This window comes from Bombus affinis, chromosome 14 (genome assembly GCF_024516045.1).
Source record: "Bombus affinis isolate iyBomAffi1 chromosome 14, iyBomAffi1.2, whole genome shotgun sequence".
In the NCBI taxonomy this organism is placed as follows: Eukaryota; Metazoa; Arthropoda; class Insecta; order Hymenoptera; family Apidae; genus Bombus; species Bombus affinis.
In genome coordinates this window covers 7,090,844-7,105,645 of record NC_066357.1, presented here as the reverse complement: position 1 = coordinate 7,105,645, position 14,802 = coordinate 7,090,844, and the positions used below count along the sequence as shown (strand labels likewise).

The 14,802-nt window shown below is 38.6% G+C and overlaps 1 protein-coding gene across 4 annotated transcripts in view; it reads right to left on the bottom strand.

Moving 5' to 3' along the window:
* LOC126924341 (dopamine receptor 2) overlaps window positions 1-14,802 on the bottom strand; it is an 81,546-nt gene that overhangs the window by 51,130 nt on the left and 15,614 nt on the right. Inside the window, exon 3 of one of the 4 annotated variants that reach the window (XM_050738703.1) lies at window positions 5,233-5,368. The exons of the other annotated variants lie outside the window; for them this stretch is intronic. The gene's annotated coding sequence lies outside the window, so the exon portion shown is untranslated. The remainder of the gene's footprint in view (window positions 1-5,232; window positions 5,369-14,802) is intronic. 4 annotated transcript variants of the gene reach the window in all.

Below are 14,802 nucleotides of genomic sequence, written 5' to 3'. Positions count from 1 at the left end.
CCAGAAGATACGAACACAGACGTAGACTCCTACTCAAAAGTTTTAACACACTTTTTATTTTTAATGGAACTTTGTACGTGGTGTAGAATATGAATTATAAATTACACGCATACTCCAATAAAAGTATTGCTCGCATATTAGCAAAGTGTAGTTTCTTTATCGTACAAATGCCATTTCTTCGTGTCTTTACTACGTACTTCACTTCTTACTGTAGTAACTGTTCTTTACACGAAATCGTAGGTTTTATGTCACACAGCCTGTACAGTTAACCTTAACACGTTGATAGAATGATATGGGCTTGTATGGTTTAGTCTTTGGAGTACCTTTAGCTAGTTTCTTAAATAAAGAAACGTGAGTTACTGCGAACGTAATACTTCAATGGTACATGAAATGTTCGTATGGCAATGAGGTTAGATGCAGCAGAAGCCACCGATGATAGCCATTTTTAATCTTTACTACGCGAGTACAAAATATCGTTCCCACAAAATTTTTCGTAGACCTGTTAAAGTTTTAGTTTCGTTACTATTGATAAATATAATCATTTTACTTGTTTCGTTCGCGGATTAAATCGCAGACCACGGAGCTGAACCTGGCACTTTGAGTTGATCGTGAGTAGACGTACTAATTTTACACGAAGATTTGTTGGATACAGTTTGAGTTTGAAGGAAATACGATCGAGCTTATGATTTCTGACACGTGTATGCCCCGAATCGGTCTACTTGGAGAGTACTTGACGGAACTTTGCCTACCATTGGCGTCTACGAGATTAGGGTATTAAATCGACCGAGTGTGTGCTTGAATAGATGCCTTGCGGTTTGTTCCGGTAGTGCATTATGAATCGATCAGATCTTCCGCAGTTACTGTTCTTGTCTGTTCCCAGTTCTGTCCGTTTAACTCTTCGCCAACTCTTCGATAATCCCGATAAAATTGCAATATTTAACGTCTTGTGTGTTTGGGGTACCTATTCAGAGAACTGTATTCAGGCTAAGATGACGTTGCAGGGAAATAGATCGTTAGGTTTGAAATATAGGTTAATTGAAGAGTGTTTCGATGCTATGTTTAGCTGTACTTTATCTTATTTATCGATGAGATCGTTTTACGATATTCGGTAGTTCTATGATTTTGATTTCAAGGGTCTTGTCTTTATGCGCTTTAATAAGAAGATTTATTATAGAAAGACAAATAGGACGACAAGCAATTGGGTTCAGATAAAAGTAATTAGTGACTGTGAATACTTCGGCATTTTAACCAAATCTTCCTTCGTATGTTTAAAAGTTTCAAAAGCGCATATTTTGGGGGAGAGCGCATAGCAATCGCGGGAGAAACTTCATCCTCCTTTATCCCATTCGCGCCGCACGTATCAAGCAAATTCGCGGAGAATTTAAATCGATCGACGCACGCGTCGCTGCGAAATTCCTATCGTCGGCGGAGCTAACTAATTAAATAGCGATTAGAATACCAGAGAAATTTGCTCGTCGTTCCATAAGCAATTCGGATCTATCGATCAGCGTTGCAACAATCGCGAAACATTTCCCTCAAAACATACAACGTCGGAGCAATTCTCGCAGCGTGACATTACAATCGAAACAGTTCTACTCTGGAAGATGACTTCGGTTTCCAGTTGCTGGCGCGTCTAGGTTTACGAACGATATCCTGTCCAGAGGTTGAGAGGTTAGAGGCAACGCGGTGTCGTCTCGGAGAACAAAGCGATGGCGCGCGAAAGGAATGCATTTCGTCGCAATTCTATGCCAGTCGGTCGGACAGTGTTCCGTGTTAGACAATTCGGCCTTGTCTTTTGCAAAGGATATTCCCGATGCTTGGCAGAGGCCAGCGATGGCTTTGTTCGAATGTCAAAGATATCCCATTATCCTGGATTCGTGTGGACAGAGTGCGTGGTTCGCGACGATATCGCACCCTGTTGTTGTCCATGGAGCCATTAACGTTCGAGTCGTCCGTGATGTTTGGCCTGACTGATTCGAATTTATCGTTTAGTCGTGATAAATGGAAGCTCGATCAGGCATCGGTCAATTTTTACCAATCGTTGAACGAATGGGAATCGGTTTGACGCGAAGGAAAGAGGGACGACGACAAGAGTATGGAGACAGAGATGTGTTTTGACTGGGACAAATTAGAAACCGTTATCTTCCGGCTCTTTCCATCGGTTTCATCTTCTTTCGATTCCAGATGGAGGAACTACGTCCGTAGCACGATCGCAATTTATCAACCCAGAAACCTGTTTAACCGGTGAAATTATAGCGAAGGTGCAGGTCTGACGTTCCACGATAAACGCGATCTTTTATCGCCTTTATAGATTTAAAGGATAAGCGTGATCGATTAGCCTTGTAGCTGGAATAGAAGGCGCTTTCGTTAAGGGAGCTCGGCTCTCCTCCACTAGACGTAAACGCTGACGTCGCTTCCGATCCATTAGAACGTTCTTCTCTTTCTTTTTTTCTCTCCTTTGATTCTGTTTGAACTAACTCGAACGCGTTTTCCACGAGCAGCTCGAGCAAAATGAATAAGTGCCAGAATTGAAAATGCTAGAGTAACGTGGTAGCGCGAGAACAAACAGTCAGGCGAGCAGCTTTCAATTCCAGCTGCATTAGCGTTGTCGCTGACACGCTAATCGAGCTCTGCTTGCTCGGTTCACGGTTCTGGTAGCAACCATTCTTACGACTTCGCTCGAATCTCACCACTGATAAATCGCGATCCTAGTAGGATATCATTTCCGAGATATGAAAGGTTAACGGCGTTATTAAGGCAGTGCAGATGAAATTGTAGTTAAGCTGTAAAGTTTCAAATGCATACGATCATTACCTACTCGTTGCATTTGTAACCCGTTAAGAGCTAACGTCGCGTTAACGTAACGTTTTATTTGCAATTTTGTTTAACCAATTTAGATCGTAATGGAGTCTCATTATTATTATTATTATTATTATTATTATAGAAATAGTACCATTGTTACATACATGTACATACTTTGTAGTATTTTCGTTATTATTTCTTCCACTTAGGTTCTACCAAGGAGTGGTAGGAAAAGTGAAGGAATTGAAGCATTTATAACGTTATGATAAACTATATACGTATATCGTTTGATCCTTAATAGATTAATAATAAATACGAATATCAGGTTCCCCATTGTTTTACATTTTCGATTTTTAAGGTAGAATCAAATTCCAACTGAAACAGGAGGTGTTTTCATTAAGAGAAGCTCAGCTTTCCTCCATTAGACGTAAAAGCTGACGTCGCTTTTGCTTTAACTATAATCTGTTCTAGAATCAGATAAGGAAGAAAATTACAGTTGGCAATTACAGAAGAATTACAAATAACGTTATATCAAATATCAAAGTGTATAGAAGATAACAAGAAGGAATTTTGTTATATATACGTTAGAAAAATATAGAAGAAAGGAATTGAATTTTCCTTTGGATTCGATTCATCATATCGAATATAGCGTAAGATACGGTGAGTCAAGATCGGTCCTATTGGCAATAGCTGAAGAGACTTTATCGTAAAGTAAATATTACACCTGTAAATATTACTCGAAGTATATTTTTCACCTGTACGGAGTCAGTCTGTGTTGTACGAAACAGGTAGTGATTTTTGTTGCACCGAATGCAAACATTTTCCTGAGTGCAAATACAATCCGAACTCGCAACTATGCAGCGAGAATCTGTAAACAGGCGTGGTCGCGCGGAACTTTAACGTTTACCGCTTGGATTTGCCTCTTGATTTTATCCATCCGGGGTAACGCGTGAAGAATGCAAGCAAATTAACAGGGAAAATCCCATTGACCGTGTCATTTGCAATTCATTTCGTCTAGCTGTACGAATTCCGATTGGTAATTGAGTTTAACGATTGATAGCGATTCGATTCAATTCGATTTGCAGCTCCGATAACCGAGCCCAAGACGCGGAAAATGAAGTTGGTGTCGCGAAAGTTTTGCGACAAGCTGGTATTTTGCGCGAATGAAAAGTCAGAAATGGGAATTTAATTTCGGGACGGTGACTGGGGAATCCTTTTCTCGATATCGAGAGATCGTCTGAGAAAAAGATAGTGGGAAACAGGGGGTAAGATCCGATCGGGCGAAAAAGAACAATCGACGTCTCAACGAGATCTTCGCTCAGTCTTGATATCAAACTGACTATTCCGTCGGATATTGTCGGATACCTAGGTGTCGAACGTGAAATCGAGCGTAACAGAGTCTGATCTCCCCATATAACTATCATTTTGCGTATGTGTCTCGGCGAATATCTCGAAAGGAGGGAACACTATTTCACGCAAACGTGAAGTAAATGTTAAATTCGCGAGTAATGCCGGAAATTCAATTACATGGGATATTTCTTTCGGATCGTATTGACTTTTCTTCGGTCACGCAACGACAATGTCGACGACGACGACACGGTTCCGCTTCACTGGATGATTTAGGAACTCGGGGGATGAATCGACTCCAAGTATTTTTCTCGTGTTCCATCGCGTTCGCTTCGATCGTGTCGATTTCGTTTCCACGAAATTCTAGCATCGTCTGACTAACTGTTTTACTACTTTTGACCATTACATTCAGAAGTTTAGTGATTCGTTGCAGTGTATTTTAGAATAAATTTCTATCGATGAACTTTTCAATATCGCTTCAAATGATTAAAAAAAACGAGATTCCTATTACATATGACTTTAATTCGATGTTCGATTTAAATTCATTTACTGATAATCAATATCGGTATCTGATATGACAATCATATTAGGAATCTTAGTAATTCGCTGAAAAATACGCATTTTTGAAAAATACGCAATTTCTATCCAAAAACACTTCAATACGGTGAAAAGTAATTGTCAAATGGTCTCCGATTTAAATTTACTTAGCCGCTCCTTGGAACAGTGGCTTTCGAATCTGAATAACGCGGTTCTTGCAGCGCAGTGACACTTTTGTCGCATGAAAATATCGATTCGTCCTGAACATTGTCGAAAAGTTGGCAAGAAACCTTTCCGACGAAACGTATTGTACGCGCGTCCGCACGACCGATGACTTTTAATTTGCCGTGTAATTACGCGACCGCTTTTTGTTGGGTTCCCCGAACAATAGCGAAATGTTTTGCGTGGATATAAATCTAATTTCGCGCGAGAGGCAGCTGGTGTAACCCCTTTCCCGAACGTCCATAATTTTCGTGGAAGTTGCGCAGCGGTTCGCGATCACTTTTTTACAGGAAAAACGATTGCAACCAGAAGACAATTGGTTACCGTTACATGGACACCGTTACAGCGACGTTGGATCTGCCTTGAGGGTAAAGTGGTGTGCGTTCGATTCGATTTTCCATGCGGCACAGGGGTGGCTGTGCTTCTTCGAATGAAAGATAATTTCATTGTTACCATCTGGCTAAAAAATAAGAAAAAGGAAAAATGAGAGGGAGAGCATGGACCGAGAGAACAATGTCGTTGTTGCAACACAAATGCAATTACGGGTTGCAACGAAACGAATTTATCGAGGACGCGGAGTGATTGGCGTCACGGTCTAATAAACTTCGACAGTGCGGATGATTTTCCAGCGAGCTCGTAACGTATTCGTCTTGTTGATTCCTGTTGTTCTATTTGCTACTCGGTATTTTTTACTTTGATTGTACTTGAAGGAAAAGGTTTACGACGAATCACGAAGCTAGTCAAAAACTTACCACGGAATTTGCTCATGAATATATTATGTGCATAACACGAAATTTTTTGAAATTTATCTTGCAACTTCTATATAGATTTTCAGATCCATTTCAAATTTTATCAATTTCAGCCGCTCAATTTTGTTATATAATCAGTCATTAACTATATCAAAAAAAGAAGGAATTTGTTTTTAAATAATACGTACTTGTTAAGAGTATGTACAAGGAGGAAAGAAATTCGATGTATTTTATCAAATCATAAGTCTGCTATTACAGCAGAGAGAAAAATTATAATGTAATTAATTGTAGAAATGGAAGGATGATACAAACATCAAGATTGGAATACGTTCTCAAAATCTTAACCTACGCAACCATGGTTTTCAGTCCGCCAATTGCTGACTCTACTTAACGTTTCACCTTAAAACTTTACTATATCGCTTTCTTCAAGCATACTAACGTCTTCTACCTGCTTCTCTCGAAATATTTAACATGTCTTTTAACGTTTGGAACGTAAAAGCCACGATAAAAAAAAAAGAAAAAAAAATAGCGGTAGTGAAATAGCGAAATAAAAGAGTCAAAGAGAACCGATCCGATTTCTCTTGGCAGAAATTGGTTGTTCCTATGCTCGGTCACGTTTATCCTTTGAATCGTTCCACGTTATTTTTCGTTATTTTTGTGTTAAATTACGCGTAAGCCAGAGAATACTGGTCGATGAGCGTGACATATGACCATTATTTTAATTGTGTCACACGCCTGAATGAGACACCGTCGAGGAACCTTTGCTTGTCACGTTCTAAACGTTCAAAGCTTTTTGCCACGCTGATTTAAGGTCTCGATACATCGAATATCGTTACATGCGCGAGCGTAATTCAGGAAAGGTGGAGAAAATTTCAAGCGACGATTGAAACGTGTGATCTTAGTGAAAATCAATGGGATGACATTTTTCGAGAGAAGTGAACGAAACGAAGATACTTGAAAATTAAGTTATATATTGAAGTTAGTCCTTTCTCGAGTCTTCGGCTCTTTACTTTCACAACTTCCTGCAAAATTAATGAACCGAGCTTGGGGTAGACTTCCTTGGGGTAGACCTTGCATAAGAAATTACCCGATCATCGATACGCGTATTAACAGCCTGAAACTCTAGGACGTTCTCAAAGTGCAGTCGTTTTTGTTCACGGAAATAGAACGGGGTTTTAGGAATTCATGAACTACGAAAATTGCTCGATTTCGGATTACGTATTTGGAGTTGCATGTACATTACTATTCATAAGTATTCGGAGACCTTATTCGATTTATAGCAACAGTACATGAGTATGATAGTAAAGTATATGAGTTAATGAGAAAGTTACGATGAAAAATAATATCTAGCATCTTCTTTTGGGCCGAAGAAATAACATATTTCATGATTTTAGAAAAACCTTTCTTACGTATTTAATTTATATTTTAGACATTAAATAATCTGGGGATGAAGAACAGTTCGTAACTCATTTCATTCTTGCACGTGTTAATATCTTATTGTACGATTGTCGGTCTTCTAAAATCAAGTTTATTAACTGGTAATAATAAAATAACAGTGCAGAACCTAATCAACAGATTCCGGATATTTACGTAAACCAACATTTTCGTTGACATAATTAAAGAGGTGCAATCCAACCAGAGATTTGTTTTTCACTCATTAAATGTTATGACGCGTACTTTACTTTCGAAACTTAATGTATTTTTCCGTATCATGTACATTTTCGCATCTTCAAATTTTTCATAAATGCATCCTTTCCACGATTACCATTCTCTTATCATTTTATAATTAAAACAGATCATCTCAAAAATAAGCAACCGTCCTTACTTATGAACGAGAATGTACGTGTCGTTCGCGTTATAGTTTAGTCGCAAACGTAGTACGTTCAGTGGAATCGAAACGCGAAGATCTATCTACTGATGGTGCCCGTACCAATTCTGTGAATCTTGATGTTACATAGAATTCGCGGTATACGTCCTTCGTGGCGCACTACGTTCATCGATAGCATATGAAACGAGTTATCTGACGCCAACATCGTCGTCTATCTAAACGACAGCCTTTTCGCATAATGCAAGCAAGAGATGCCTGCAGAGGAGACTGTAGCACAAATACGATTAGATAACGAGGATAAAATCTGAAATTCGACTAGGAAAAGCCAAAAATATGGCACACAGAGAATCGTATACATGCAGGGACGTAGTCGTACGAATTATGAAAGAATACGATCGTAAAATTTAGAATCGTGCTGACGAACAGCGTTTCTTGCAGAGTATCGGCAAAATCCGCTAATTAAAATATTCATTGCCTATTGGTTCTGTCATCTGCAAAAATTCGAGACGAGATATTTCGAGCGATATTACCGGTGGAGCATCGTAGATGGACTGTGAGAAATATTCTCGCGAAATGGTACGAGTACGGCAAACGATAAACGATAGAACTATCTTCGTTCAACAACAGGGGCAACTTATGTTTATTAGAAATTTGGCTCACAAAACTACTCGAACACCTGTAAATACTTTTTAATAATTGTATTATCGGTATTATAGGAAACAGTACGAAATTTCAGTAGCATTGTAGCGAGACTCGACTATCGTAATTACATTGGCACATTTTACAATAAATCTTAATATATATATAGAAATTACAAAATATTTAGTACAAGTGTATATTTCGTGATATATTCTGTGAGAATCCCATTGGAAAATTCTGAAAATTGTCAATTACAATCCAAATTGCACGATCAGTGTTTCGTTGAAACACATTTGCCTTTCTCATTTTTCTCGAAACTCAATTTTGAAGCCCATTGACCCGATAACTAACAATTTTCAATAATTTTTCAGTGGTATACACGTAGCTAATAAAACTATCTTCGACAAGCTATTTTTTTATCTTTTAATTTTCCGCATTTTTATTCACTAAAAAAAGGTGGTACTTTGCACGTAAAATGTCACTTGTTCGTTTCAGATAGTTTAATTCCGTCACTTTTTTTAAACATAAAAATACCCTCGACATGCTTTGACGTATGCAATATTTTTTATTAATATTCCATTTTTTTTTTTTTTTTAAATCGGGCAGCCAAAATCTGTGAACCAAAATCATGTCGATAGTGCAACTATACCTATAAGCATTATACTGATCCGTGAAAATCAATTTATTTATTAATTTATGAATTCGACCATTTTTTTTTTTTTGATAATTAAATAGTATGCTTTTTGTGATAAAGAACGAAATCTATTCACCGAGTAGTTGTTCCAGAATAAATTTCTAAAAAATATTCATATCTTCATGCAGTTAAAACATCCTTTTAAAAATACATAATCTTTAACACACTAGTTCAAGTCTCATTCGATTTAATAGATTTATCATAAAACGTGATCATATGTGGATGTAAATGCTTCAATATCAACTACATATGTATATTAAATCGACCCGCCGAAATTACTTAGAGTTGATTAAAACTCGTGTTCAGGACAGCATGAGAAATTGGTGGAAACGTGAATCAATGGCTGTCGACTTTCTCTAATTGAACGACGTTGCTTGAAACAAGGTATTCTTGTCTCTTTCTCAATAGATCAAAGATAGTGGCGTGGTCAAAAGAACGTTTCGCCTCATCGAGATAAATTGGAACCTGGGAATAAGATCACTCGTAATTTGTAGCCAGAGAAGTATTGTTTCCCCGCGAAAGATTCATCGAAAGCATGAAAAAAGTTTACACTTCAAACTTACAATCCTATCGACTTTCTTTTATATCTGTTCTTTCTCTTTTCATCGCTGTTTATTCGTTCATCTATTTTATACGAAACTTTTTCAGCCCGATAAGTTAGGGGACGCTGAGAACCAACATGTGTAATTGTTGATACGTTGTGTTCATCTCGTAACTCGTGTGAATAGATGTTACGAATTCTTGCATCATTATCTTGTAATGAACGTAAACTCGTTAATTGTTTCTTTGTTAGTTTACATCAATCGTTACATTTTATATAAAGATGTCCTAATAATTATCGTACGTCTATATAATTGAGATGGAGAGTTTCTAGAAATTCTCGATCGAGAGAGGGTTGTTAAGTTTCAAAGTTCGAAGTTGGATCTTGCTTTAAGTTCTGTTTAAAAGTACGTCGAGGAAAACTCGAGAACGTCCCAAAAGGATTGGCCGCCTGGTGGTTGCTTCCACTGTATACCTATAGCTTGTATTTGTCTTCCACTTTGCTCGAGGATGAAGTTCCACGAAGGAGGAGAAGCATCTATGATGCCTATACCGAAATCATGGAAATAGCGGGAAACGCCGTGCTAGCTATAGAAGCAAAAGGAGAATTGAATTGGAATACGTTCTCGAGAAATTCTCCGGGAAACGAAATCAGTCGGAGTAGGAACGCAATCGTCGCGCTGAGAAAGCGGATTCACGAGAGGGATGAAGTCGAATGCGCGGTCTGCGATGGTCGTTTAATCGATATGGAACCACACCAGTCGAAGAAGCTCGAATAAATTAGGGAAAGAAGAGTTGATCGTCGAAGCGTGAATCGGATAACTGGAATGGTAAAAGGCGCGGTCAAAGGCAGTTCCTTGAAGACGCCACTGCTCTTTCGCAAAAAGTGTCACGAATAATTTGTAACAATTACTGCGGCAACTATGAATCCAAACGCGTCGTTCCGTTCCAGCTTTCGTGCGCTTTGAGTTGATTTTGGACAGAAGCCAGCGTGTTCCTCGACGTCTTACTATGAATGTAACTAGCAGGGAGTTGAAATCTACTAGGAAAATTTTCCTTCTTCCTCGGCCAGCGTCTTACTCCGTCTAGTAATGACGGAGAATTAAACATATAGCACGGCGGGAAGTGTTTCCTATTACATTCGTGCGCGTCCAAAATATCGATTCGGACGATTCTACCGATATTATTTTTGTCCGTCGTGCCGCGCGAAATCGCGGATACCTTGATTCTTAATTCGAAATACGTTTCGACGTGTTAGAAGGACATTTCGAACAGTCGAGCAAAAATACTTCTCGCGGAATTTCGTGCAAGCTAAAATTTTATGCTGCCTCGTGATATTGCAGCGGTACTTTATATAGAACGTCGCTGTCGATCGTACACGATCCCTTCTGAAAGAGATTCAGTCGAAGAAATGTCTGAAGAGTGGCACGTTGTAAATGTACCAGAGTCCAGAGTAATAAAATAGGATGAAAGAAATAGGATCAATGAGAGAGTAACCCATAGAACTTGTCGAGATCTGAGACTTTTGTTCCTTTGTCGGATACCAAAGGCGAGTTCTATAAAAGGAATCGTCTTCGCTCGATGCGAAGCAAAGAGGAATCGATTGGCTCGCGAGATTCTAAGCAAACAATTACACGATCAGGTCGTTAACGAGTTTCTCAAAATATCACCTGTTGCGTTTCGCGGGCTTCCGAAGACAGCGACTCGCGAAACGAAGAAAAATTTGCCGAGCTCGAAATTGGATAAAGCGCGCTAGTAAAAAACCACGCGAAAATTTACGCTGGCGAATTTATCGATAATCGATGTCGCCATAGATGCTACGAGAAACGAGAAAATCCGTGTCGTCTATTTTTATTTCCGGGCCTTTAATTGAATTGCCGCGCCGCGCCCCGTGCATCCAAGCTTATTCCGGAATCGTATCTCACGACCGTATCGTGACGCCTTCGTGAAAACACGGATGAACCACTGCTGTGAACTTTTAATAGGCAACATCTTTTTACGACGATGGTGGTATCTCCGAGTACCTGGAACGGGTCTAATCGTTTCGAAAATTGAACCGTATTTCGCTTCGGACAGCGGATAGAGGTGGAAGTTGATTAAAGCTTGAGATATACAGTGCAATTCATAAGTGCACTACCGACCACGAGTATTTGGGCACTTGGAAATTATTGCAAGTAAGAGAGAGCCTCATCAACTCTGACTGCTACTTTGAAATATCTTCGTAATTTCAAACATATGAACGTATTTCGCAATGAAAGTAAATAATAGGATGAACAAAGACAAATATCTGACGGATAGTAAGTTTTAAGGTAAGCGTATCATACTGTTTATTTTGAATAAAGCTTCGGTATTTCGTGCAAATTAAAAACTTTACATCAGCTTGTATTATTTCTATCAGTATTTTACGCGTCACCTTCTCTTTTCTTTGTTATATAGAACATCAAGTTAAATGGTACCCGATCATATCGTTTTTCTGTCATTTACATTTGTCCAATTTTGAAGCAAACGTAATAACTGTCCCAAGATTTTTGAGCAAGAATGTGGGTCATTGTTTTTATTCTTAGAATTGACAACTCTACCGAACAATTCCAGCACAAAATATTGGATACTCCGTCCAAAAATACAAAATTGTCTTCTAAATCATATTTATATCGCCACTTGCGAAGAAATCATTTCTAGTAGCTGAAGTCATTCTAATTTTCTAACTATATCACGTTTTATCAAAAATGAACAAACACCGCGTGCTTTCGAACAACAGCGTGGGTCACGTATCGATAAGGCCGTATTGAAAATTGGCTTTTACCGCTGGAAAAATTAAAAGGTTCGAAAGGGTAGCTGGTAAACGTAGGTCACACGATGCCCACTCGAAAATGCTGCTCGTTTAACCTTTTACAGAGTGAAAACCAGTATGATCAGGCGGAACGCTCACGTACGACGATATCTTCCACGATTATAAATCTGAATCGCCATTGCCTTCGAGAGATAATGCGGTCCAACCGCGGGGATTCTGGCGCCGCCGCGCCGGTACGAATGTTCATGCCTAACCAAACGTATGATGCAGCCACCCGATCAGCTTTCGGGATAATTTTAATTAAAATGTAATTGTCTATGCGGAAGCTTAAACCTGAATGAGCCCAGCACAACAGTTATACACGGGCCAGCAACTATTTCCATTTACGAACATATCCCGCAATCCCTGCGGAATATCGGGGCGAACGTGCAAAATCGTAGCCACGCTGTACCGCAATGTTTCTTCGATGCAAATATCGTACGACGCCGCTCGACGCTATTGCAGCGACGGAAAGAATCGATCGATCGAAACCTGCCGATACGACATTTCCACCTTTGTCATGGCACTGTTGTCCGGATAATCCATATTCATTCGCGCTAACAAGCTGACAGGACGTTGTATATATCTAAAACATTCGCTTCGATAAAGTCTCGGTAGGTAGCAAAGTACGCCCGGTAGAAATAGATAAGTGTAAGAGGTAATATAGATAGCGTAGAAAATGGTAGCTGTCGTTGGAAGAACGTCCCTCATCGATCAACCTCGGCCCTTTCTCCGATCTTGATACCAGTGACATGTTAAAGAATCGACGGAGAAGAATCTGAACACTTGAGAAAGAACTTTTCAAAAGCGGGTAGTCGTCTGGATCGTTATCGATAGAGTGACTACAAAAAGCATTTATTTGTATAGCTTTTTATTTATTATAACACGTTACATTGGTATTATAATACACAGATTATTGGGATACAGCCTTCCTTTCGGCAACTATAATTGAAATATTCCAAGTAGCACATTAATTAATTAGATCTAAGTGTATTAAATTTCGTATCGCGTAGTAGTGCTTTTCCATGATTGAAAAATTTCATATCTAGAATAAAAATGAGATGGAGAAACTGATAAAGAAAAAACGCTTCATTGGAAAATAAAGATATGTGCAGATATTCCTTGTATGTTTGTATATTTAGCCACTGTATATGTAGTGAGCGGTGCATCACGCAGATGTAAAGTAGATACGAAATGACAGCAACATGGTTGCATAAACGTGGTTTTAATTAGGTCGTCCTTTAATCAGAAACTCGTGTAATCAAAAAATTAAAAATTAATAGATACAAATCGATATTACTTCATTTTAGTCCTTGTAAATGTATTTTCATTTATTAGAATATTTACAGAGAAATGAGGTAAACCCCATAAATCATTATGAAGTAATTAAATCTGCCCTTAAACAATTATTATTATTTGATTTGTAATCTTAGCTTGAAAACTTCACTGTTGTAGTAAAATTTATGATATCCGCTGCTTTAATTAATTTTCATAGTAGCATTGGATTTTCAATTATACCTGCTATATTTCTTCTGCTATAATCTATCATGTTTCATATGTGGTTATTTTATCGAATCCTGTTAACGATTCCATAACTAATCGTTACCTTGTACGAATCTAATTGAATATAACATTCCAACCGATTAATTATTTCACTAACAATATTCACCATCGCTTCTTATTACCATACTTAACTAAACTGTTATCGTTTATAATAAATTCCCACAAATTAGTAGTTTCTATCGTCGTATCCATTGCAATCAACCAATTGTTCTTGTGTCAAATTAACGAAATCGAATTGCTTCTTTGCCACAATTCTACCAATTTTTTGCTTCTTATAATATTCCGCACGGGTCGTAATGAAAGGAACAAAAAGTGATCCGAGAAGTGACCCGAATCGGCGGCCACATCTGTTTCGTGCCCTGTGGGCGAATGAAATCTCGATGGAGGGGATTGAAAAGAATCGGGTTAACAACCAGACACACAATATCGTAGTTGCTTTTCTTCCCCGGCATGTACAAGTTGTTGACGTATGTGTTATTTACGGTCGGTCTTTTAGCGCGCAGCTAGCTGGCTATTTGCAGACGTTCGTCGTTTAATAGTGATTATCGTTGGCATCTATAGTCCGCTACCCTTGGACGCTCGATATCGTTGCTGCAAGCGACGAAGAAGGCCTTAGTTGAACTTGATCCTTACGGATGAACGAGATTCATCGTGATCGATACGCGGCAAATGGCCAGAAAAACTCGATACCTTAGCGCGACTAGCATTTTTCCACGCGTCGAAAAATTTCTCTTTCGTCCATCGTGCTAGAGGACGCTACCTAACAGGAAATGCGATTTGTTTGCATCGAATGTCCTCGGATAAGAGTCATTAATCTTCTAAGAATATCCAGTATTTGCGATCTCGCAGTATCTTGCTCGCATGATCTTTACCATTTCCTTACTTTTTTTCTGCTTCTCCCCTCGCACTCTGTGTTTTATACTTGGCACAAGGTTGAGAATGTTTTACTTAAAATAGAAGTAAAAAAATAATAAAATGTTACTTTAGAAATATTTTCGTTTTATTTTCATTGTAGAAATAACGTAGTGTATGTTATAACTTTGTTTGTATT